Here is a 26,372-nt window from a genome sequence, read left to right as displayed (position 1 = left end):
ACTTTTAAAAGTGTAGGTGTTTGAGAATAGGCAGGTCGGAGGGAGGACTGGAGGTTTCTTGATAGATCCATTGAGATTAACTTTTCATTGGGAATCTACCTGTTTGTAATTTCTCTGAACTCTCAAAAACTTTTCAAAACTTTTTTTGCCTTTTTCATTAGAACTTAAAAAACCCAAAATCATAGCATATTATAAACAAACCAATAAGTTTGTAGTGTTTGCATTATTAATAAAAGAAGCATCACCTTGGTGGCTGTTTGTCTAATTACAACACATGTACTATAAATAATGGAAAGAAGGACAACTTCTGACCTCAAACAAATAGTTTTCTTCCTAACTTAGGGAGATTACTGAGAGACAAGAAGCCACATCAATACCAGGGAAAGGGACTAATCCAAGTGGGCTTCTTGTGCTGCAGAAATCCATTGCATCTTCCTTTCCCAAAAGTCCCAAAGAGATGGTGAAAGAGGAGGGAAGGGAGTCAAAACTAACATTGGAGAGAAGAGTACAAAGTAGACAGGAGCTTACACAGCTGTAAAAGCAGGTTCATGAGGAGACAGCCTGGACCTACTTCACACATTCAGTTTACCTGCGTGTATGCATAAAGTCTAACACAGTTCAACAAAGCCAAGTGCGAGGTCCTACACCTGGGTTGGGGCAATCTCAGGCACACTCACAGGTTGGGCAGAATAATGATTGAGAGCAGCCCTGTGGAGAAGGACTTGGGGGTGATCGTTGATGAAAAACTCAACATGAGTCAGCACTGTGCTCATGCAGCCCAGAAAGCCAACAGAATCCTGGGCTGCATCAAAAGAAGCATGGCAAGCAAGTTGAGGGAGGTGATTTTCCCCTTCTACTCTGTTCTCATGAGTCCCCACCTGAAATACTTTTACAGTTCTGACGTCCAACATAAGAAAGACATGGAACTGCTGGAGGAAGTCCAGAGGAGGGTTACAAAGTTGGTAAAGGGGACTGGAGCACCTCACCTATGAAAACAGGCTGAGAAAGCTGGCGCTGTTCAGTTTGGAGAAGAGAAGGTTGCATGGAAACCTCACAGCAGCCTTTCAGTATCTGAAGGGGACCTACAAAGAAGCTGGAAAGGGTCTCGTCATCAGGAAGTGTAGTGATACAACAAGGAGTAATGGGTTCAAACTGAAAGAGGGGAAATTTAGGTTGGATATAGGAAGAAATTCTTTACTGTGAGGGCGGTGAGACATTGGAATAATTTGCCCAGGGAAATTGTGGATTACCCATTCCTTGAAGAGTTCAAGGCTGGGTTGGATGGGATATTGACCAATCTGGTCTAGTGAGAGGTGTCCCTGCCTGTGGCAGAGGGGTTGGAACTAGGTGGTCTTTAAGGTCCTTTCCCACCCAAATCATTCCATGATTCTATAAAGGAGATAACACTGTGCAGGTATAGCCACCCTGGCATATCCCAAACATGCCCAGCTTACTGCACACACAAAGACTGATCAATGGGTCAGTTCATCACCTCTGCTCTATGTGCTATCTGCTACTTTTCTGTGAACCCACAAGCTGAACTAAAACCTAGCAAAGAGGGAAAGATCCTCACCTAGGACATCAGGCAGTAGGTAATCACAGAAGGACAATAGCCAACACTGGTGGGGTTGATAGACCTGAATTCCTAACTGGGTATTTGAAGAAGCACTGTTTCAGCTATTACTCAAGTTATTATGCTACATGATACTAAAACCAGAAACAGGTAGGTTAAGCCTATGCTTAATCATACAAGGTGCTGAGCAATCTAGTCTTAAATGATATGTGACTTAAATATTTTAGTGGCCTGTGTCTCTTTGTCTAAAAGGATTAAAACTTTCCTTAACACCACAGCTAAACATGTTCACAAATGGCAAAGTTCACAGCAAGAGTACTTTAATTAGGGAGTATATTAGCAAATAAGGCAAGCTTTTAATTGCAATTTCACAAACATCTAATAATATAAAGAGAGTATTACATACCAAATAATAGTGCTGCCATGATACTATTAATCATTATGTTCTTTTTTTTTTAAAAAAAAAAAAGAGCAGCATTCAGTCTCAGATTAGTTATCTTAGTGTCATAGAGATGGTAACTCATTCAAGTCATGTCCTTATTTCATGGCTATGGAAGCACATCCATTTTACCAGAAAAGTGAAACATTAAATTCTTCCCGTATTTCTTTTTCTTTTTAAGTATACAATGGACTAAATTCTGACCTTAGTTACACCCATAGAACTTCAGAATTGTATGGTTGAAACTAACAACAAAATAGGACCAACTTTGTGAGCCTATTTCTGCATATGTTTAATTGAGCTAACCAAGCAGGACAAGGTTTTGTGTACAAAGGACTTTTGCATTGTTTTTATTGTAAAAACACTTTTTTCCCATCTCCGCCTCACTTCTTTAAAAAAAAAAAAAAAAAGATGAAGCAAGCAGGAACAATGCTAATTACATTTTGTATGCAGTAAGAATGGGCAGGAGGATAGGGAGGCATGGAAAACAGGCCCCTGCAGAAAATGCGTGGAGGATGAAAACAAAGTTCTCCTGAGATGGATAGAAGTTTCTGTTCCACAGGCTCTGAAATGAATGGTTCAGATGTTGTGAACACAATGGATAGTAATGATGATTACTTTTGCCAATGCCTATGGTGATGCTATAAGCTAATTATATTAGTCATTTACGCAAAGGCAAGATGCCTTTGATAACTACTATTTGGAGCAACAATTCAGCGTGTTGAGTCACTGTTAAGTCACTCCTAGAGACAGACTCCTATTCAACTTACACCCAAATGAGTCTTCAGCAACTTTGTTGAACAGAACAGCTTTACTCTGCATTTAAACCTTTATACAAAAATCCAGTTTGGGCCATTTTTTCTATATGCGTTCCTTTTTATTTTTCATAGACCAGTTTGACCTAATCACTAATTCACACTTTGTGGGATTACATTAGTGCACATAATGTATCAGAAGATACCTGATGTCCATAAAAAATATTAGTCTCCATTTAGCTTTATCTATTTTGACATTTACTGCCCTGATTCTTTGGAGCCATTAATTTCTCATTAAATGATAGGGAATACAGACATATTACTCAGTGGGGAACATAAGCACCAAAATACCATTTATATCAGTGAAAAAAAGTTCTCCTTTAAATCTTTCTTGAGAAATATAACTAAGCACCAGCTTTTTGTGAAAACCTGAAAGTGTCCATTTTATTAGCAAACCAGGGTCATGCCCACAAATCTCATTAAAGTCCCCCAGGATATGAACAACTTTTCAGAGAAAGGAAAAAGGAAAATTAAAGTTAATGCATAATGATTTTAAAGGACTACTCTCCAGGGTTTTCTCGACGTTTCTGTATCATTAGAGGAAGACAGATGTGGCAACCAGCAACCTATTTTAATATTTCAAGTTACATTCTCTTCTGTAGCTCAAGATTTGCTTGTCGAGAGTGAGATTGTGAGAACACTTGAGCCTGCAGTGGGTCCGAAGACTGCAAGTCTTCGGACCCATTGCTCAAAGACCCTTCTCAGTCTTCAGCCAAAATCATCGAGACTCAGAGGAGTTAATCAGCAGCTTTAATTTGTCTCTTAGCAGAGATGTTTACCAAGGCCTCTGCGAGCAAAGCCCTATTATCCTAAATGAAATCTTTCTGTTGGGAAGTGGAGGGCAGACAGTGCAGGAGACATCCACCAACTTTGTGCTATCAAATAAATCTTCAGCACAGGAGTCAGTTTTCTTATGGTGGTAGGGCATAAAAGGGCCCTTGCTTAAGACAGGACCTTTTCTCTAGGTCTGTAAGTCCACAGGTCTACAAGGCCATAAGTGTCACAAATGACTTCTAAATCCAACAAAATTTATGGTTGCAATGGTAGTAAAATGAGCTTTCTGAGTCCTCCCAACTTACTGTAGTTTAAAAGTCAATGAGACAAATGGCAATCTTTGTGCCCATTTCAAGAGTTGCATATACAACATATTACTCTAGTTTTCACTGATCAGTCTTCTTAAGGCTAAATGCTCCAGAGCCTGCCCAGCCAGGAGCTCAAAATTATCCCGTCCTCAGATTCATAGTAAGTAAAGCCTGATTCCTGCCCTCCAGGGCATCTGGGATTCTTTACATATTCCTGAATCTGATTTCTCAATAACTGTACTATAGTTTCTAATTGCAGAAAAAATAAACTTACATCTGTGATGAATTTTCTTTGTTTTCAGTTTCTCTCCTGACCTTTGACATCTTAATCCACATTAACCCAAAGCTTTTAAACCTTGCGCATATGACTACTATTCTGACTAGAATCCCATCAAGTCTTTATTAGTATCCACTGAATTCTTAAATGCGATATTGTGGGGAAGATCAGAGCTGTCATCATTGTTAACAGGAAGTAGAAAGAGATTTTCAGAGAACTGTGTCCAGACTTCCCTAGACTCAAGTCACTTGAGGCTTGTATTGCCTTGCATCAGGAAAGCCTCCAGTAAGAAGAAATAGTAATTCACATCGCAAGGATACAAGAAATAAAATTCAGAAATCATTTTTGGTCTCTGCTCACTTTTATGAGTCAGTAATTTTTACAAGTTACCTTTATTGTATATTTCCACTTCATAAATCATTGAAATTGTTTTCAAGCACAAAATTGAAGGAGGCACTGTTAGGGATACAATTTCTACTAATTCTTACATTAGCTAATTCCAAGCAACCTGCAAGGCTCATCAGCAAGAAAATGCTTGTGTTTATATATAAAATATGTACAGGAAGTATAAAAATTTTTACATCATAATTTATTCCAAATTTAGTAATTGTCAAGATCACTGACCATACAATACTATACTTCACAAATAACTACCTATTTTCCAGCATTCCAACCAGCCCCAGTGCTGTTGTTACTTTTTTTTCTCTCAAGGGGTCAGTTCATTGTTTGATTCCTTTGAACTTTGCCTGATGCCAGGTGTTTAGAGGTGGATGAACAGCAACAATAGCATAACATCTATTTCGTGAAGAAATGACTTTCTGAAGGTCATTTCCAGGAGCTTGAGTTCAAAATGCTATCTGAGTGAATACGGATTACAGGAGAGGACTTGATTCTTGACCTACGGGCTTTTTGTGCTTGCTAATTTTGAAAGACACTTTAAAGCCTCTCCTGGAGGATCTTTCTTATTTGTACTGCCTTTTATCTTAAAAAGCATTTGATGTAACTTTTGCTTCAGAGAAATCACTTTCTGAGTTTGAAAGTGGAAAGAAGATTCCTCTGTTGGATTGCTTTGTTGCTGGATCTTTGTGACTTCCTTAACTTTCAAACTCTAACTGTTCATATTTATAAATCTTGTCTGCTAGACAAGAGTGTTAGGAATTTTTTGAGTAGCCATTATGCTGCGAAATCCTTCCTGACACTTGCCTAGATAAGAGGGGCATCCAGCTGTGTAGCTGCAGTTTGAGATCCATCAAGATTCAAAATCCAGTCTTTCACAATTTTGTCAAGACTTTGGTAAATTACAAACTGTTTCCTTTACAAATACCATAGAGCCAGTGTAAAATTTACTTCTTGCAATATGTTAGTATTTCTGTTGTTTGTGTCCTGTCAAATCAGGAATATAGATAAGGAAGAGAAAATTGAAAAATAGAAAAAACATAAGACCATATAAGATATTTCATTTTCATTCTTCCAGTTTGGCAGCAGTCAAAGATAACATGCTAATTGGCACAAACATGGCATAATTAGAAATCACACAGATTATCCATGTGATCCCCTTCCTGATAGTTTATCATTTTACTAGGGCTTACTATTTTTGAGGTAAATTATTCTGAAAGTGTACAAAAACTCATGAGGGTCACATATTTATGGGATCTGAACAGAGAACTGCAAGTTAAGTTCAGCCTTGTCCAAGTGGAGTTCAGGGTACAATTTTTTTTTTATAAGGAAATGGACTACACAATTGTATTATCTTTTTTCTGTCCTCCCAAATAACTTCTGAACTCACTGTCCTATTTCAATCCAACCTGAAACGTCGAAAATAACTATGCTTTCTATATAACTCATGAGAATTCAAAAGTGGAAGGAGAGTGGTGTTTCTACTAAGGAGAGGTACAGTTTGGTTCCCTCACCCTCTGTTTGGCCCCCTCACCCTCTGTTTGGCCAACTATGCAGCATGCACCTTGCCCTGTAGCTTCCCTGCACCTAGGGGATGATGTCACATGGGAAGGGAGAGAGATTAATTCAGCTCAGGGATTAAGAAACAAAAGCATTAGATCTCATTAGCTCTGCTGTTCTTGGAACAACAAACCCTCCTCCCTCCTGTCACCTCTATGACAGTCAGCTTTTCTTTCAATATATAATAATATTAATCCTTTATAGTTCTCAGCTTTATCTGGCAAGTCCTAAATTCTCTGATATAGAGGACCAGTTTGTGATTTCTTTTTTCCATTCTTGCTCACTTAAGTAGTCTCATTAACCCCACTCTTCATGTAAGCCACCTGCTGTTTGCTTGAGCAAAGAATGCATAAAAGTGAGCAAGAGCTTTGGGAAAAGTAAAATTTCTACTTATAGAGTTCACACGCCCAATGCTGCATATATTGTTAACAATGGCACTACAAACGCTTCCCATAAAAGAACATTTGGGACCAGATTTGTAGTTTTTTAACTCAATAGGAGTCTGATTTCAACAGAATTTTGGATCAAAGCCATAAATAGCAAACTACTTATAGAACCCAGCCTTTTACAAAACGAGCGATTGCTAGTAGATGTATCACCAACCTTCAGTATTTTAACACCACACCCTCACATATGCGATTATTCATTATTCTGTGGGAAAAAGACCTTTATATGTAAATCCTGGGAATACAGCAGATTAAAATCAGGTAGAGTACTTAAACACATTTGTAATAATTAATAAAAAATTACAAACAGGTGAGAGAGGATAACTGCCTCTGAAACATTTATTCTACTAGTAATTTTATTACCATTGAATTCTTGCCAGCCAGGAAACACCTAGAGGCTCATGTTTCACACCCAGTATTGCAGAGGTGAAAAGGTAGAACATTCTGCCTTAACAAGTATGCAAAGAGCAACTTCAAGCGGAAACAAGTTTAGCACCCAGCTCTTACTGGCTCAGCCACAGAGAAACTCTCCATAATAACTCGCTTAGTTGCACAGCTTCTGTGAGACTGTGAGCTTCTTCTTTGGCTCTTGGCTGCGGGGAGGCATGTGGTGTGCACGCAGGCTCCCCAAATCCACTTGCCCTGTGAAGATTTCCACTAATTAGCTGCTTTTTCTGCCTGACTCCCTGCCATATATTTTTATATGTATATATATATAAAGCATATCACAAGTTTATATTTGAAGAGAGCTAGATAAAGAGCTACATTACAATACTGCAAGGTACAAACTGCGTCTTTTCTAAACCAGCAACAAAATGTTGTAATGGAATGATTATTCATCTCTTAAAGAATAAATCCTTCTGTTGTAATATACTATACAACCCAGAGGCATAGTGATCTCTCCAGATGACAGTAATTCTCACTATCCTTATCAGAAATGACAGTTGTTCCTTTGAAGCAGATTGCCACGGGAAAGCACTAGCTGAAAAGCCAGTTTTGTTCTGTCACGATAGGAACCTATCCCAACTCAGCGTACACTAACATCTTCCTTCTGTGAAAGCAAATAGAATAAATCTTTTACATTTCTCTATGAGACTTGTACGTTTGCTCATTATGTGTGAAGTTGACTGGAAACCTAGTACACAGAGTAGAGCAGACAAAGTCGATCTAAACAAAGGCAGAGCCAGATTCCTTCTTCACCTGCAAATATGGGGTCTTGGATATGCCTTTATTTAATATCCAGAACTATTCCTATTTAGGACATACAAATAAGTAAATGTTAGGTATTTGTTCATTAATGTTGATACATGTATTTCTTCAGTACATGTTCTGTAATGGGGATAGGAAAAAATGTGTACCAATACACTTTTAAAATGGCACTTAAAATAATACTGTACCATGCCTGACATCATCTCTGCCATGAGGAAGAATTGTGTTTGGTTTTTGCTTTTTAAATACAAGGCCACAACATTGGCTTTAATGCAGATAAAAATATTGGCACCACTATCGGCATTACTGCAGCCAGGACCACATAATCCTCCTGCCCAGAGTATTGGCACAGATGCAAGTAGATACACCTTGAAAGGAACTGGTTACAGAGTGAAGTCAGTTCTATTTGGCCCAGGAAGATCAAGGTTTAAAATAAGCACCAGCAAAATGGCATTTTGAATGCCAGTCTGTATCATCTAGCTCCATAAACTGCTCTTCTATTCTTTCCCTGGGCAAAATGAAAACGCGGAAAATGGACACGCTCTTGGGTATGATATATTCTTATAATATTCATAGTCAAAGCACTGAAACTCAACACAACTAAGAGGGAGAATGAAAGCCTTCCATTAAACCTATGGTAGCATGGGAGAAAAACAGATATTTTGGGTACACAAACCCCTTTTAAGATAGAAATAGAAGCTTTATATTTACTTTTTTTTTTTTTACAATTGTCCCAGGCAGGGACTGAAAGCAACCCCATGCTGCTGAGGTGACCGGAAACACTACAGTGCACACAGCCCTGTAGTAATCCAAAGGCTCAGTCATTCTTCAGAAAGGTTTGATGAACACAATTATAAATCAACAAAAGTCATTAAATAAATTAATCCATTCACAAATAATTCATAGCACAGGGAAAGACGAACTACTGAGTCTGTAAACTACATAGACATGGGTAGGAGAGAGAGAATCCATCTAGCTGCATGCGCATATTCATTACATCACTCAAATTTAATTTGTAGCAGGAAGAAAGGAGGAGCCTTATTCCCTACAATCTTGCACATGATGAGATCATTTTCATCTGTGCAAAGAGAACATGGGGTCTTACTCCATCAGAATCCTGCGCTCCCGTTTAAGCATTTTACATCTACCACACACTGCTCTAACTGACCAGACATATTATCACCTCAGGCATATTGTCAGCCTGCATATGGAGCTAGCCAGGATTAGCTAAAAGATACAGATGAAATTATTTTTATAAATAGGAAATGCGTAGCAGGGGGTGGGGGAAAAATGTTGGCCTATGATAACAAAGGCAGTTTAGTATTATATATATATTTGGGGAGAATTTATACTTTGTTATAATTTGTTAGCACTCTGGACTCATCATTTTTCATCATGTACTTTGAATGAGAGAAAGATACACTTTATAAGAATCCTCCATGCTTATATTATAGCATCATTCTCTCTTAATAGCCTTCTGGCTATCCACATGCTTCATAGTAGAAATTATCTGCCAAAATCACTTAATGCTGAAGATGTCATGGGACTGCAGGAAAAAGTCCACATTATAGTTTATCTTCATTTCTTCTTCAATTTCTTTATTTTTCCATCAATCACAATAGTTGATTCCTTAATAGTGCCCTTGAGAATCCCTACCAAGAAAGCAGAAAGTCCACAGACTCTCTCTCAGTCAGATGTTTCAAGCATACTCTGAGGATCTTGTAAATCTTCTCTAATACAGAATGGATCATTCAGGTCTCAAACTGTTTAATATAATCTGTCCTCCAGCCAGCCTAAGGGACCACAACCCTCAGCGTTGCAGCCCTTCCCTTAATTTTCTGAGGTTTTGAAAATGTCAAGGCTAATCTTAGACTCACATAGGGGTTTTTTAAATAAGTTGCTTGACCTTTGTGTTTTGCAGATATTCTGACTGATGCAAATCAATTACGAGGAAAGTTTGTCACCTTTTTTTTTTCCTTAGACTATTCATTGTCCTTCCTACTTCTACCAGAAGCAACTTTTAATCTTGTGAAAATCGAAAGTTATTGCTGATCTGACCTCAAATCATTCTGCAACTGCAGATTATCTGTAGTTACAGCAGCTACAAGTTCTCTCCTGGTTGCATGCTGGCAGAGGAAATTTCTTCTCTCATAACCTACAAGAATTGCAACAGTAATACATCAGTAGTAAGAATAATACCCGACTCCTGTGAAATGTTTTTTGTTAACTGCTTTCATGGAGTTTTACAAAGGTGAGGAAATATTACTGCCATTTTTAAGGGGAAAACTCAAGCAATGCTATGTGTTCAAGGTCAGCCAGTAGGAGAAGGGTAGAGTTGGAAACATAGACTTGGTTTTATAAGGCCACACATAGGATACTAACCTTATTAACACGAGGCCTTTTTGTTCAGCAGATTAACCAATCAATCACATACTTTTTCCATTTCCAATTGTACTATTGGCTCTGATACCTAGTCCCTCTAATAGCCTAGGTTAAGCTACTGAGAGGAATCCCTTTGTATAGGCTAATGTCAAGGGTTTTTTATCCTCACATGCAATTTAGGCTTTCATAATTTGGTTCCTGACTCTTATACTTGCACAAGGATACACATATTTAATAATCAACTTTTTAAATTATGTAATTTACACTGAGAAGTCATAATTGATACAATCTGTAGATTTGCACCCAAAAAAAAAACAACTTATGGTGCAAAACCAAGTATTCCACCTTTCTGGACCTAAATATGCATAAGTATTCCACCTTTCTGGATCTAAATATGCATACACAGAACTAACCTTCAGAAATATGACCTACAATGATGCCAGATGATACATGGTAAGTCTCTAAAACACTATCCTACTTTAAATTGCCATTTAAGTATCCTAAAATAGGAGCAAACATTCACAAATCACATTATGAATAATATAATTCAGCTAAATTTGCCAAGAGGTTGGAGGAATTATCTCATTGACCCAAGACCCAAATCTGGTCCTCTATTTGCTTATTCTGGCTGAAAACCAGTCAGCTACATCTACAAAGAATACAAATAAGATTTTCCAGCATTTCACAATATTAAGGCCTGAACAGGGTCTTTCAACATGTTTTAGTGTCATTTCCAGTGTTCAGGCAGTAGATACTCATGCACGTGGAGCACATGTGACTCAGCAAAGCATTTCCCTAGACGGCAGTGCAATCGGACTTTGATGGAGACACACCTTTGAATATGTGCCCAGCAGCTGAGATACTGACACAACACTGATCCTCAGGAAGCATGTCTGCAACATGATGTTATGAATTCCATAAAGGGTTACACGTGATTTTTCCATTTTCAGATGCCTTGCTACAATAGGCAGAAGGCAGAAAGACAAGGGTTATTGGAAGACAACCTGTAATTTTACCCAGCATTCACTCTAAAAACACTATCTGAAGGTGATGAGATAATCTAAAGATTCTCTCAAAGAGAACAACTTTTCTACTCAAAAGTATATGAACACCACTAACATTTTCTGAAATTCTCATCACCTTTTCTCATTATTGTTCCTCTTCCACTGTCATTATTGAGCTTGTAAGCTGAGATAGTGTTCTTCATCAATAGCATATCTAACACGGCGATTACTACAGTATTTCTAGATATTAGTTAAGGCTTGGATCTTTACATTTCTTGGTTCTAAATGATGGAACTGATGGACAAGTTGTAGGAATCTTGGTAGCTATTTTGTCTTAGTAAACATACCTTGGAGACATACTTTTCAATGGTATTTCCCCTGGATTTCCTATTCTTAATATTTGCAGTGGAGTTACTTCAGAAGTAGCAGGTAACATCCCAGAATTTCAAATATAGTTTATCTCTTTTATAAGAAAGGTTGTTAGTACAAATACAGAAATAAACACCTATGTGAAAAGCACAGAACCTGAATGGTTCTTTAGTGGGAGAAGATTTTGCAAGTCTTCCTAATTTTATTACATTACAGTCAAAGTTACCATGCCATCATTCTGCAAAGGTGTTACACCTAGCGTGAGTGTCATGGAGAACTGTGAAGTTTCCTCATATCGTATAGTGCCATTACAGAAACACCTACGTTAAAAATAACTTCAAGCTTATCTACTCTGAAGTATTCCTTAACCTTTAAAATGCTTCCTTTCTTACCTGATGCTTTAATACTTGTGTTATGTTCCAGATCAGAGCTGTGACAGCAAAAGCATAATCCTTTTTCTCCTGTTCTTCTGACAAAGTATAGTACTCCTCTTTAGTGACAAATAATTGCATTTACAGCTGTAATAAACACATACAGAAATGTGGTAAGCGGGAATGAAAGAAACTGGAATGCAACATCTATTCATTTTGTGTTTGCTTCCTTCCCTCACATTAGGTGTGACTGCCATTACCCTCTCCCACAAGTGGCACTGTGTGGATCCATAGCAGTAAGGCAACTGTCCCAGGGGAGCTCACTCTTCTCCATGGCACTCACTTCCACCCCAGTATCCTACAACACTGCTGGGGTGGAACAGTAAGCCCAGCCTAAGTCTTGGCATGCGTGTGAATTGCTTCTAAAGAGGGGAGTGAAGTGTTTCCCAAGAGGAATGAGGAAGAGTGTGACTGAATTGAACTGAATAAACTTTAAAATATCTGACCATCAAACAGTCCTTGGTGACCAGAATAGATTCACTCTATCTGCTACAGCTTATGCAGGAGGACAAAAGAACAAGATTCTCCTTGCAGCGGTCATCAAGAGTGTTTCCTCTTCTAGGAGGGAATGGTCAATTAGCAAAACTCATAAATCTATCTTTTACATAGAGTTCTTCACCCAACACAGTATGGCAGACATTTGAGAGGTAAAAGAAGTGCAGAGTGTTGAAAAAGGGTGGAGTCCTTCCAGTCATTCACAGCTATAAAATTCAATGGGTAAGGGTCAAGTAAGGCAGCAGGATGGGGTAGCTTGAGAAGTACAAAGCTTTTCACTTTTCATCCTTGTCCTGGTGGCTATTAACGCAGATTAGAGCCTGCCCTACAAAAGATTTTCTTTGTGTATAATACAACATTTATTCATAGAATCAATAACATCTCAGACCAAAGAAAAACTACCAACAGTCTCCTTCCTAGGAATAGCACATTCTTGATTCTCATTCACTACTTTATCCGCCAGCTGTTTTAACTGATTAGTCAAAGGCACACTCCTTGTTGACATAAAATGTGTGGCAAAAACAAATGTATAAATGAATAATTATTTCCAACACTTGCAATGAGATTAAGTGCTTATTGGATTAGGAAAATAACAGGATTTAATGGGGTCATTTATGCTGCATCTCTAGTATAAAAATGTACAGTGCATGCCTACATATCAGATCCCCATAGTCCATGTAGCTATAATCTTTTAAATATTTTATCTATCGGGTACTAATACATTTCTGGTCTCTTTAATACAACACAAGTGAGTGTCCTTGGGCATCTCTGTAGTGAACACGTGACACAGCTGTTATTGCCATTAGTGAACAAGCACTTTTCAGCATGAGCCAATTTCAATTTCCTACAACTTTCCTAGATCTGGGGATCTGCCTTTTAAGTCACACATACCTCTCAGTCACAAAATGCCTCTCCCTCTGTATGTTGCTGGAGCCATCACAAGCACTGCCAATCTTCATTGCAGTGTCCCTACAGCTTCCTGGAGAAAATAAAGGAATAGGAAAGGATTATTTAGTGAATCCGTATCTGTACCACTGTACTGGTTGTCTTTGGTAAGGTTTTGGTGGTAGGAGGGTTGTAGGGGTGACTGTGTGTTAGAAGAGGCTGGGAGCTGCCTCATGCTGGACACAGCCAGCTCTAGCGAGTTCCCCAGCAGACACACTACAGGACATGGCTGAGCCCACTGGGGAGTTTGGGGCGTCTCTGTGAAAATATACTTAGGAAAGAGTCGAAAACATTGGACAGCCAGTGGGGGAGGAGGGGGGTGGAGAAAAAAACAGAGGAAACACCAAGGTCAGAGGAGAAGAAAGAGTTAATTCAGGTACCAGAGCTGATATTCCCCAGCAGCCTGAGGAGAGGACCACACTAGAGCAGATAGATATTCTTGAGGGAACTGTGGCCCAGGAAGAGCCCACACTGGAACAGGTTGCTTCCTGAAGGATTGCAGCCCATGGAGAAGATCCACACTGGAGCAGGGGGAAAAGTGTGAGGAGGAAGGAGGAGCAAAGAGAAGCTATTATGTACTGACCATAACCTATAGTCCCCATCCTTTCTGCAACACTCATCAGGGCAGGGAGAGAAGCTGGGACTGAAGGAGTGAAGTTGAGCCTGGAAAAGGGGGAAGGAAAGATGGTGGTTTAATGTTTGTGTTCTTGTTTCTCGCTACCCAAATCTATTTAAACTGGCAATAAATTAAATTCATTTTCCCAAGTTCAGCCTATTTTGCCAGTGATGGTAATTGGTAAGTGATCTCCCTGTCCTTAGCCTGACCCACAAGCTTTCTAATTCTTTTTTTTTTTTTTTTTTTATTTTCTCCATCTGTCCTGCTGAGGAGGGGGAGTTCAGCTGGGTAGGCATTTGGCTGATAGCCAAGATTAACACATCACGCCATTTGCAAGTTTTAGATTAACTTTTTCAGATACTATGATTTACAGGTGGCTTTGTGGTCTAGCACATATCTCTGTTTTCCAGGCTAATTTCAAAAAGAATGATTCTAAGTATTTGTTCCTTAGTTTTACGACTGGTATGGACATCTGAACGCAGGAAAATAAGTTTCTTTTTTTTTCAGTCTAGATTGCACAGCAACGAAGCCACCTTGATCTGCAGTTGATCAGGAGACTCAAAAGCTAGGTGGTGCTGGAAATTATAGGAGAATCAGAATAAAAAGAGGTATTGACAAAAAAAGTCTGTCTGAATCCCAAAGAACTCTCACAAGCATAGGAGGACTCAAGCGAGGAAATAGTGCTAGGTATTTCCCTATTTTGAACAGCTCTTTCTTTTGACTTGTCTAAACTGAAGGAAGTTTGGTTTACATGCCATCTGCACTCTGCCTTCTGTAGGCTTAATCTGCTACATGTCCTTTAAAAATGTGTACCTGGCAGCTTAAATTCATACAAAATAAGCAATACTATTGGCTGTAGGACCCTACTTATAAGTGACAGAAAACCAGCCTTTTTTCCAGGTTAAATTAAAGAGTAACTAAAGTTTTATGATTGATGATCCTTCCATTCACAGGACAGTCAGACAAAATGAAAAACACTGAGCAAATCTACGGTTTTTAGCAACTTTTTTAACTGCACAAAACATTTAACTTAATCTGAAGCAGAAAATTCATTATGAATTTGAGTTTGTTTATTTTTTAAAAACACATTTCAAGGAGAATTGAACATGTATAGTATTGCATGGTATTTTCAAACCAAGCAATGAAACTATTTATTTTAAAGGATTGCAATGACAAATAAAAATACATCTTCCAATTTATTTTCAAGAGTTTAAGGAAAGCTGCTTTTGGTTTGGTTGGTTTCAATAAGTAACTTGATAAAATTCAATCAAATTCTCCGACTTATTTGGTACTGCTGAGCCTGCCTCTTTCATGTCTATGAGAAGTACATATACTGTATCAGATGGAAAATATTGACAGACTCTACCTGGAGCCAGACACACTCCACCTGGAGTGTTAAAGCTCTGGAGCTGCCACAAGGGAGAAATCTGGGCAAGGCTGAGGGATGGATCAGTGCTTCTTATTGATTCCAGTAAAGTTGCTTAGGTCTTTGAATACCAGAAAAATCTATAAAGCATATAACAAAACTAAATAAACAAAAGAAATATACCCTTTGATGCCCTTTTATTTAGGTAAAGCTTCCAACAAAGTAAAAAAAGACTGTACCTTATCTCCTTGGAAAGTGAATGTACAATTTCATTAATATTTCCCATATTTTTTAGGCTTTGTGAACAAAGCAAAAAGACTGGTCAAAAGAGGCAGACAGAACAGATAAACAGTTAAACAGATTCGCCCTAAATCTGTATTCAACAAGCATAAATCAATATTTTCACCAAAACCATATTGCCCTTTTATTGCTAGAGACAATACACCTCTCATATTTGAAATTTTAAAGACTGGACCCTGCTCAGAAGCATATACTTTGCTTTAAGAAAAGGGAAGATCTTGTAATGTCTAGGAAAGACTCTCATTCTGAGAAGTATCTAAATATCTCACTTTGGGTTCCTAGAAACTTCCTGTCTCTCATATGTTTCATAAGTACTATGTTCACATGGTTAGACCGACCCAAGAGTTGGTCTACAAGAGGTACCCTACTCTCATTTGTCAGCCTGGCTTTTCCTCTGAGAGAATGGGAGTAGTCTGGGGAACAGAAAGGCATGGCTGACTCAGATCTGGTGATGGCTGCATTATTGCAAAGAAATGGGGGTAAACAAGGAGAAAAGAAGGATGCATGCCCCTGCCCATACACAACCTCTAAAACCTGCTGTCATATTTGAGGGAGGGAGGGAGGAAGTCAGGCAGTAACACCTCTAACAGCTCACAGTTAGAATGGGTAGAGGAGGAAAGAGGTGGCAGAGGTGGACTTGCTTCCATGTTTCAGCAAACAAAAAAGGGAGAGTAACCTTGCCACAGCCTGTTTTTTGTGGGACAGGGCACAAGGGAAGATGGGAAAGAAGAACACAGGCCATCTGCTTACCCAGCACCCAGAAATCCAGCAGAAACACTAACTTACAAGGTGGGAATCCTGAAGTGGGATGCTGCCCCTGAAGCTGTTAAAGCTGGAACATGTTGGAACATGAGCTTCTTTGGGCCAACTTCTCTTCTTATGCCCTGCAGCGTGGGATTTGCTGGCACTGACTGTAGCCAGTGCTGAACCCCACACCTCATCTATGCTTGCAGCAATGGTGACTGAATCAAGCCCAACTACTTCTGAAACTTTTCTCTCTTTTCTTACCCAAACACAAGCTTCATTTTGTGGAAGGTCAGTATCTTTTTCCTCTGTAACTTTGCTAGTTAAATTGGTGTTTATCACAAAAGATCATGTAGCCAAAGTCAATGGGGTTATTTTCCTTACTTTCATGCAGTTTTCCTGAATAGTGTGATATGAAGTATCTGGCTATCAGTACATACTACAAAGCTAGATAAAGTCCAGATTTCCATAGGAAACTGTTCCAGTTATGGAAACTGGTCTCTTACTGGTGGAAGGCAAAATTGCTATCAAGATAGGGGCTCTCAGAACCAAGAAAAGTCACCAAGTTTCCAAAGCTATGGAGCCATGCAGGATCTCCCATGTCCATGATGTGAAACACGTTCCTCCCCATCAGACACTCCCACTGATAAAGCCCCAACTCAGATTTTGGATAAAGCCAGTCCTATGCTCTTCAGTGAGTTTTCCTAAGACCAAATAGATTCCATTGCTGCTGGGCTTTTTGATTTTTTTTTGTAAGAATGATATCTTGGACTTTTTGTACTTGTTCACTCTGAAACAAATATAAATACACACATGTTCTCACCCTGTTCATCCCAAAAAATCTCACCACATCCACATGGTCACTGACTGAACAACCTGACTGAATTTCCCCCATTTCAGGATCAAATCAGAAGAGGAATAGCTTATCCGATACTCTGTTCTATATCATCATACTGGACACTACCAAGGTCCCACCATCATAATTTGTTTTGAGGATAAAATCACTGTTATCTAAAAGGAGGCAATGTGTACTCAGTGGTGGGCAAACAATGGTTCAAATACTCTAGGTCTGTAATTTAGTCCAAATACATCACAGCTGTGATTTCTGCAACTGAACTATAGCAAGATATGTCATAAAACCCCCTTATATCCAATGTTCAATGCATAATGTTGTACGCTGTTTCAGTACACACATCTAAAAACAATGAATTAAAACAACTTAAGGGTTTTATGTTCACTTTTAAACCTGTTCACACATGCATTTGCTGTGCAAATCTAGGTGTTACAACTTTTATGAAAATCTGAGGTAAACTCACTGTATGTTATTCTATTTATATACTCACCAAACACAGATGTTCACATACACTCACTCTTAACTATATCAGTGACCAAAGCTGAAAATAAAACTGATTTTCATGTTGTCTGTGCCTCTATCACAGTTGCAAATCTAAGACCTAAGAACACCTTCCCATCTTGCAGCTGTTTTATATATGAGGATTCATGAGCTCAGCACAGAATTTCTACTTTTATCCTTTCTCTTTGTTCGAATAAATACAAGCAAACACACAAACCATGCATGACTCAAAACAATTTGAACTTTTAATTCTTCATCTTTACTCTTTTCTTATCTGAAGACCTATCATATTTTCCTAGTTCTCTTCCTGCAATCCTCTTTACTGAGCTACTCACATCTGTCCTTTCCCAAATGTTTTCTATGTTTTCAATCAGATCATCCATGTGGAGATACAGATGTGATCACATACCGCATTCCTCATGAGCGAATTTTGAAGACATCACCATCACCCACACAATAGGGTCTCCCTTCCCCACAACATCTCCTCTGAGATCACTACAGATGGGCCCAGACTCGGGCTTCCGTTGAACACCTCCCTCTTTGCACAACTCATTCTTGTTTTCAAAAGTGCTCTCTTCCTTCTGTGGATAGATTTATAGTAAACCACTTATATTTGGTAACCAAAATTCACAAGCATAATTGATTTAGATCAGAACGGCCTCTCTGCTGAAAAGATGTCACACCATTACTTCATTTCTTCCACTGGATTCCTGCTGAAGACAAAGTACTATTCAAGATTTTAGCCTGCATTTTCAAAGGTGCATATATAACTAGCCTGAATTATGCGTGGGATTTCTTTGTCCTTTGCAATCATGACACATTACATCAGCTACTTTCCAGATGTGAACAAAGTGTTTCTCCCAGTGCAGAAACGTGTTAGTGCAGGAGACAGGATTTGGCCAGCAGCTGGTGTGCATAATTAGAAAGGAATTCATTTCTGGTATGCACAGTAGGACCACAGAGTCATTACCTCACACATAACATATATCCCACCACATATCCCACAACATAGATTTCACCACATATCCCTAAAGCAACATTTCACAACAAAACTGCCTGAAACCAAAGCAAGGCAGATGGATGGACAAATAGATGTATTTACAAGTGACAGATTAAAAGCATTAGTTGCTTTATTCACAAAAGATAAAGCTTTAACAAATATACCCAAAACTCACGTTTAAATTGCTTAAAACACTGGCCCAATGTGTTTATCATGCATATACTTTGTCATGCAGATAGTGTCCACACAGCTCACACACGGGCATGTACCTATAGGCCAATCACAGGTTAAACACAACAGTGTCACACTGAAGGAATCCCCATCCCCCTGTGCTCATTGAAAGCGTTTATTTATACGCTGAATACTTCTGTGACTGAGAGCAGGTGGGATCTGGCTGTGGACTTTTACAGTTTGCACAGTTTGCTTAAAACCTCTTACACAGGTTTTAACTTCTGTCTTAATTCCTGGCTTCATCTTCTTTTTTCGTGAGCTTGAACATAAGAGCAAAAACATTATGAGTCAGTCAGTAAGAGTATATTTCTTCATAACTAGGAGCTCAGATTTCAGACACAGGATCTGCTTTAGTTTTTGTATAGCTTGAACAAATTTACATTAAGTGACAAGTGATGCCATAGTGCTGAAGGACATAAATGTCAATATGTGATGTATGGTTTATATAGTCACAGATTCAAAAAAGAACTGTAGTAAGGAAACTGGAATTTTTCTAGTGCCTGGAAAAATCTTCGACCCCTGTTTATCTCAGCAGGTGCAGCACATGCTCTGCACTTTTCAGATTTTCTGAAAAAAAATGAAAAGTTGTAAGGACAGAGACACAACCTGAGTGATCTCCTCTTTCAGATATGGAAGGATTTATTCTCAATGTTTGTGAACAAACTATCTTCGATACTTTTCTGCCTTCAAGAAATGTTCAAAGCAATCTGTAAAGATGTGTAAATGCCTCACTCATTAGCTGTAGGATTCTGTAGCATCTCCACATACTTGGAGGTTGGAAGACGTTTGTGCTTTTCCAGATAAGCCCACCACAACCAAATTGGCATGGGGTCAGAGTTGGAGTTTCAGAAACCATCAGCAAAATGGAGGTTTGTTTTTGTTTTTCATGCTGGGCTCTTTTACCTTTATGGTATCATTTCTGCCATGAGTTGGTCTCTTCAGCTCTTGCAAGTCTTTACCATGGCAATCCCCAGCTCCAGCCTCTCAGAGGGTTGTTTTTGTGACCCACAAGAGATGAAAACAGCATGTTGATCTTGAGTCCCTCCACCTCCATAGGAAGGGATGAACCTAAATCAAAAGACATATTGTCCATATGGTTTGCACTGGAGATAAGACTTTAAATTATGCCTCCAGCTTTAGCCTTCCACACTCACAGTTGCCTGGGAGGCTGTTGTCCTTTCAGATCATCTCAGACAAAATACACCACCATAAAACTGGTTTCTGTCTTGAACCACATTACAATTTCTCTAAATAATGATTCTGCCAAACTTAACCTAAAAGAAATTATCTTTTACTTTAATGTGCATCCACTACCTTCCTCAATGTTGCATCCAAAGCAAGGATGTGTTACAAAGTGGGTTTTGCAGACCATTTTCTGACTTCTAAGTTAAATTAGCACCTTAATACAACCAAAGTAGTGATGTAACAGTGGAAACCCTGCCTACGTGCAGGAAAGGTAAGACTCTTAAGAGAAGATCCAAAAAAATCCCCTAAATACTACCAGTATGCAAAATGGTATGAAACTACAATAAAACCACAGTTACCTAAGGGAATAGGATGTTAATATGACTGAATTAAGACAGAAAACTGATACAAATGCATCTCAATAAGATGTTTAAGCTCTTGGAAATCAGTTCAATCAACAGAGTGGGTAAAATAGCATAAAACAGTGTTACCCCTTCAAATGCACAAATAGTCAGATCCTGATAATGGAGCTGCTTCTCTGGCCCACAATTTCTTGCCATATTCTACACCTCAGGGTTGCTTGAGCAAAGTGAACTGATACAGTGGGAATACGAATGCTTCATCTCAAAGGCAGCTGTATTTTTAAATATATTTTTTAGCACTTCGTGATGTATTTGCCTGTGTCAGGAGACTTAAATATTTAAACAGGGTGACAAAGTTCATTTCAACCTCAATGACAGTCAAACCCCCTGACGTCCCCCTTTTGTAATGTGAGCAGAATTTTCTTCGAAGAAATAGCCCACCTCAAAGGAGTGAGGAAAGGAGAAAAAAAAAAAAAAAAACCACAAAAACTTCTGTTCCAACTTTTAAAGCCCTGGAAGTCTTTGCAATGTCTCTCTCGCCTTTACCTAGTGAGTCACCCCACCCATCTCCTACGGACAGATTTTCATTTTTCAGATAGGTTGCAAGCACCCTCACCGTGGAAACCAGCTGCCCCCCGGGACAGGTGAGGGAAGGACGGCAGCCGTGAGTGACCTCCCAGGGGCCAGGCACTTGCCAGCCTCGCCTCAGCCCTAAATCCTCCCCGGGCAGCTCAGGCTGCCGCCTTCTTTCCCAAGCACAGCTCTCAGGCCTGCCGGAGGGGTGTGCCTGTCCTCCGGCAGACCCGCCGATGAGCAAGCGCCTCTAAAATGTGACAGAACGAGAAACTCGGAGTTGGTTTTCCCACCCGGCGCGGCCTCCGGGGCTTCCGCGGGCTCCCGGTCACCCCGCGCGGAGCCATCTCGTGGCCCGCCGTGGGAACGGCAGGCGGCGGCCCCCGCCCTCCCCCGCGCTCCTCTCCTTCCCGGCGGGAATGGTGATCCATGCCCGTTTGGGCTTTGCTCCGCCCGCGCCTATCCCTGTACCCGCTCGGTGCTCCCCGCCGCCGTGTCCCCCGCGCACATGAACACAGCATCACAGAATATTCCCGAGTTAGAAGGGACCTACAGCGATCAGCGATCCTAGCCCTGAACAGGACCATCCCCAAGAATCGCACCATGTGCCCGAGAGCATTGTCCAAACACTTCTGTGGCTCTGTTCACCGTGGTTCTGGCAAGAGCCAGAGCCAAGAGCAGTGCTGATGGGAATCCACACTGGGTGTTGTAGTTTCAACACTGAGGAGCAGGCAGAGCAGAGTGGCAGAAGGAGCTGCTTCTGGGGTGGGAAAAGGTAATGGTTGTTCTCAGGTGAAGTTCTTGGCTCATGTTAAGGCACTCTCACTATTTGCCTGAGAGCACAGGCAGGACAGGTCTCTCACAAGCCCCATTCTTGCACCATCGCTTTCTGTGGCTGAGTGGAGGGCAGATAGGAAGGAAGGATCAGCTTAGAAAAGACCATTCTGAGGAAAATAAAGTAAAATTGTTAAGTGAAATATGCCTTATGCTGAATAGTACAAGGGTATGAAAAAGGTAGTGTGTTTTGCATGGAGAGGTAGAAGCAACTACAGTGAAAAATTACCAAATCATAGAATCACCAAGCTTGGAACAGACCTTTAGGATCATCCAGTCCACCTATCAACCAGCACTACCACTGTAACCCCTAAACCACTACACCACATCACCCAGTATCAGATCTAGACACCTCTTAAACACCTCCAGGGATAGTGACTCCACCACCTCCCTGGGCAACCCATTCCAATGCCTGACCACGATAACGGTGACAAACTTTTTTCTAATATCTAACCTGAATCTCCCCTGTCTCAGCTTAAGACCTTGCCTCTGGTCCTCTCACTGCAGGCACAGTAGAAGAGACCAGACCCCACCTCACGACAACCTTCTTTCAAGCAGTTGTAGCGAGTGATGAGGTCAGCCCTGAGCCTCCTCTTCTCCAGGTTAAAGAACCCCAGCTCCTTCAGCTGTTCCTCATAGGACATGTTGACCTTTCACTAGCCTTGTTGCCCTTCTCTGGACACACTCCACCACCTCAATGTCCTTTTCCAAGTGAGGGGCCCAAAACTGAATGCTGTACAAATAACACCTCAAGAATGGCTCGGTCAAAAAGGGTTTAATTTGCTAGAAGGGGCAGACTGTTGTGTTTTGGGTTTTTTTGTCATCTGAGGTTTTTGTGTGTGTGTGGTTGGTTTGTTTTTTTTTTAAACCAGTGGGCACATGGAGGGGCTGCAATGAATGGAGCAGGAGGAGCAGTGCCTGGAGCTCTCTCCACTCTTGCCATGTCTCCTCACAGCGGGGCCAGCACGCAAACACCTGAGCAGCCTATGTAAAGGAAAGAGAAATCAACCTGCTCCCAAGCACACCAGGGTGCTTGCAGCCCCATTCTCCACATAGCAAATGAAAAAGCATAAGGAAATGGGAATTGGAAAAATCCTGCCTCATGCTCTTTCAGAGCACTGAAGGCCAGTACCCTGTCAGACCTGTTTTTCAAGCACAGGGGTATAAAAGATGGCTCCCTACACACTGCAGGGCTAATACAGGAGTCCCCCAAACCCCATGTCTTCAAACAGGAGCAAGATGGAAGAAGCTGATTACCCTAACTGTTTTGACATTTATGTCCACCTTGGCCTCTTCTTCTCCTTAGATCCTTCCTTCCCTAATCAGCCAAAATGGACATGGTCTTCCACACAGAGGACAAGATTTTATGTCTAGTGGGAAATGAAATGGTCAGTGCCTTTTTGCCATACAGCCATGCCACTGGCCTTGGGAGTGAGGGGGCAGCAGAAGCTTCCTACCAGGAACTTCAGCTTCCCATGCAGTCAGGGAGAAGGCAAAGAAGTTTCTCTTCCCCCTTCGCTTCCAACTTGCCCTATGCAATAGCCAGTGTGGCTAAACAAGAACAACAGGATCTTGTTATTCCAACATATTACTGTAGAAACAAAGTGGGTCTGACATGTTCCTACTTCTGTATCAATCTCTGCACTTCCATCATGCTTGTGCAAGTGTTTATGGAGCTGCTTAGTAAAGCAGTAACTGAAGTAGCCCAGCCTGAAGAAATGCTTTGAAAATGAAAAAAGAGTGATTGTCCCCAAAACATTTGTATCCACTGCATTTCCTCGTTGAGCTGTTGGAATAAGCAGAAAGATACAACTCTTCAGCCAGCTTTCCAAGTCAAAGTGTCTGCTAGTTTCCACCATTGTTGAAGCATCAGAGTCACAGCTGATAGGAAAAATGTTCCTATAATTTCTGTATGTGATACAGAGACATGGACTTCAAGTCCCTGCTTGGTAATTCTCAGGGAGTCCTGCAAGCCCCATGGAGCCTCAGCCTGCCACCTGCAAAATGAGCTTCTTTGCCTGAGACAGCAAGTAAGCAAAAGACTGGCGTATTCTGACACAGTCAAAATGGAGCCCAGAAAAGCCCTGGAGCTGGAAGGTCCCCTGCGACCCTCAGACGAGGGGTTCTGGGGAGGATTTCTGGCTCTGAGGGATGGTGACCACCCATGCTGGCCCAGCAAGCTGCCACAGACCAGCTACATCACTGTGGCACTTTGCTCTTCCAAGAGCATTTCCTCACTGCCCTGGGTCATGTCTTTCTCACAAAGATTTTACGGGGATGTCATAACTATACATCCTCCCATATGCACGGTTAAGAATTAAAGCTTTCCTAATCCTGAATAATTATTAACATGAGAGCAATTAGACAGAAAGATCAAATAGCTTGTTATTAAAAGACCAATGAAGAACATAAAAAGCTACCAATTGGCATAAGAAATCTTGATTCCAGAATACTAAACCCCATAATCTATGGAGTGTTTACTTTATATTACATGATTTATGTGCTATGGTATATATTATTCAAATTCTACCTGTCCTGTGCTATGTGGGAACAGTATAATTCATCATGTAGGTCTCCAGGTAAAGGAGAAGTGACACCTTGTGTGACTGTGTTGCCTAATCCCACACTTTTATGGTGAGACTTTAGAATATTATTTTAAGTTCAGCTAAAATATTAATTGGAGATTCTAATTTATAGCTAATTTTTTTTCATCATTGAACTGATAAAGCAAGCTATAATGAGAACTTTCTGGATGATAGATGTCACTCTCCTGAGTGGTGCTATTAGCACTTGTCCAGTTTCAGGAATATTTATTAAAGAAAAAAAAGACACACATATGGCTTGGTGTAATTATGTAGCCCTTCAAAGTAAAAGAACTGTTTAAAAGAACACAGCTTCCTAAAGCTATGTTTATCTTCTTTTAATTTCTATTACTTTTTCCAAGTCTGTCAGCTTTACATGTAATTTTACATTTTGTCAAATGAAGTTGATAACACTAATTTCACAGAAATAAAGGCCAACATTTATAAACTACAATAACAAGCCAACACATGCCTGTGTCTGTGAATGGGAAGGGGGATAAGAAAACGGCCTTGTTTTAGTAGGCAAACAAATTTCAGTTTGCATTTCACAAGGGATTATCATTAGTCTTGAGCAAACTCAGTGTCTGTGAACATCTTACATTATTCTCATGGTCCACAGGTTTTGCAGAGGTATCTTGACTTTGCAGACATTTCTTTGATGTAATTTAAACCTTTTTTATTTTTCCCATGTAAAAATTAGAAAAAAATTAGAAAAAACACACAGCTACCTAATGTGCCAAATATTTCTTTGGACCATGAGTAGAAGGTATTACTAGTATTCCTTTCAGGTCCTCCATCCATACTATCTAATCATTCTTCACACTGTGTTCATATTTCTTTTCCCATGCTGCTTTCTTCTCCTCTACTTCCCTTATTTTATCATGAGGTATTATTCTATGTGATCATCTTCTAAAAAGAACAAGAATTTAATAATATTCCATGATTAGAAGTGGTCTTTGAATGGGTTTGTAATGAGGCAAAATGAGTTCACCCATCTCTAGTTGTTTTGTATACAATATTCTCCTAATAGTGAGAAATACCTTGATAGAATCCCCTTAATTAAAGCATTTAAAAACTGACATCCTGTAGTAGCTGGCTTTATAGATTTATACAGTACTGTATCTTAAACAGTGGTTTGGTTGAATTCAATAGTACATTGGTGTGATCTATGATCTCTTTAGCCCAAAAGTATTTTATACGGTCTTGGCTTTTTTTTTTCAGTGTACTTAAACACCTTCAGAGTTACTTAATTATCCAGAGTAATTTTGATACACAATCATTTACTAATGTGTGAGTTACATTCTTGTCCCTTTACATGAATCCTTCTCCCTTAGTCTATTTTACTGTAAAAAAACTTGATAAGGTTAGGGCGTGATTCACAGGATGTGCTGTTGTTACACTAATGAACTCGTGAATAGTGCAAATACCAAAGAATTGTTTCTCTGTTTAAGGAATCAAAATTACAATTTCTTTCCCTTGCAAGCAGCTCTGGGGTTTGCAGCTCTTTTCATAACATTTTTTTTTTTAAGTGAAGAAATGCAAAAAACTACTGACAGAAAGTTACTTTCCCATTGAAAGTTACTAGCTTGCCTGTGGGCATAGAGATTTTAATTTAACGAAAAAAGACCCGAAGAAAAAGACGTTGCAAATAAACAAACCAAACCTACTATTTCATTGTAATATCCATGGCCCTAACCATAGGTGATCTAAAATTAAGCCAGAAACACAAGACTGCCAAATTGTATACTGGCCACTGTGTGTAAAAGCAAAAAGAAAATTAGCACATTGAGGAAGGAATACTA

The sequence above is a fragment of the Corapipo altera genome, unplaced genomic scaffold (genome assembly GCF_003945725.1).
Source record: "Corapipo altera isolate COAL_440 unplaced genomic scaffold, ASM394572v1 44, whole genome shotgun sequence".
NCBI lineage: Eukaryota > Metazoa > Chordata > Aves > Passeriformes > Pipridae > Corapipo > Corapipo altera.
The sequence above is the reverse complement of the archived record's forward strand: the minus strand, read 5'-3'. Positions refer to the sequence as shown.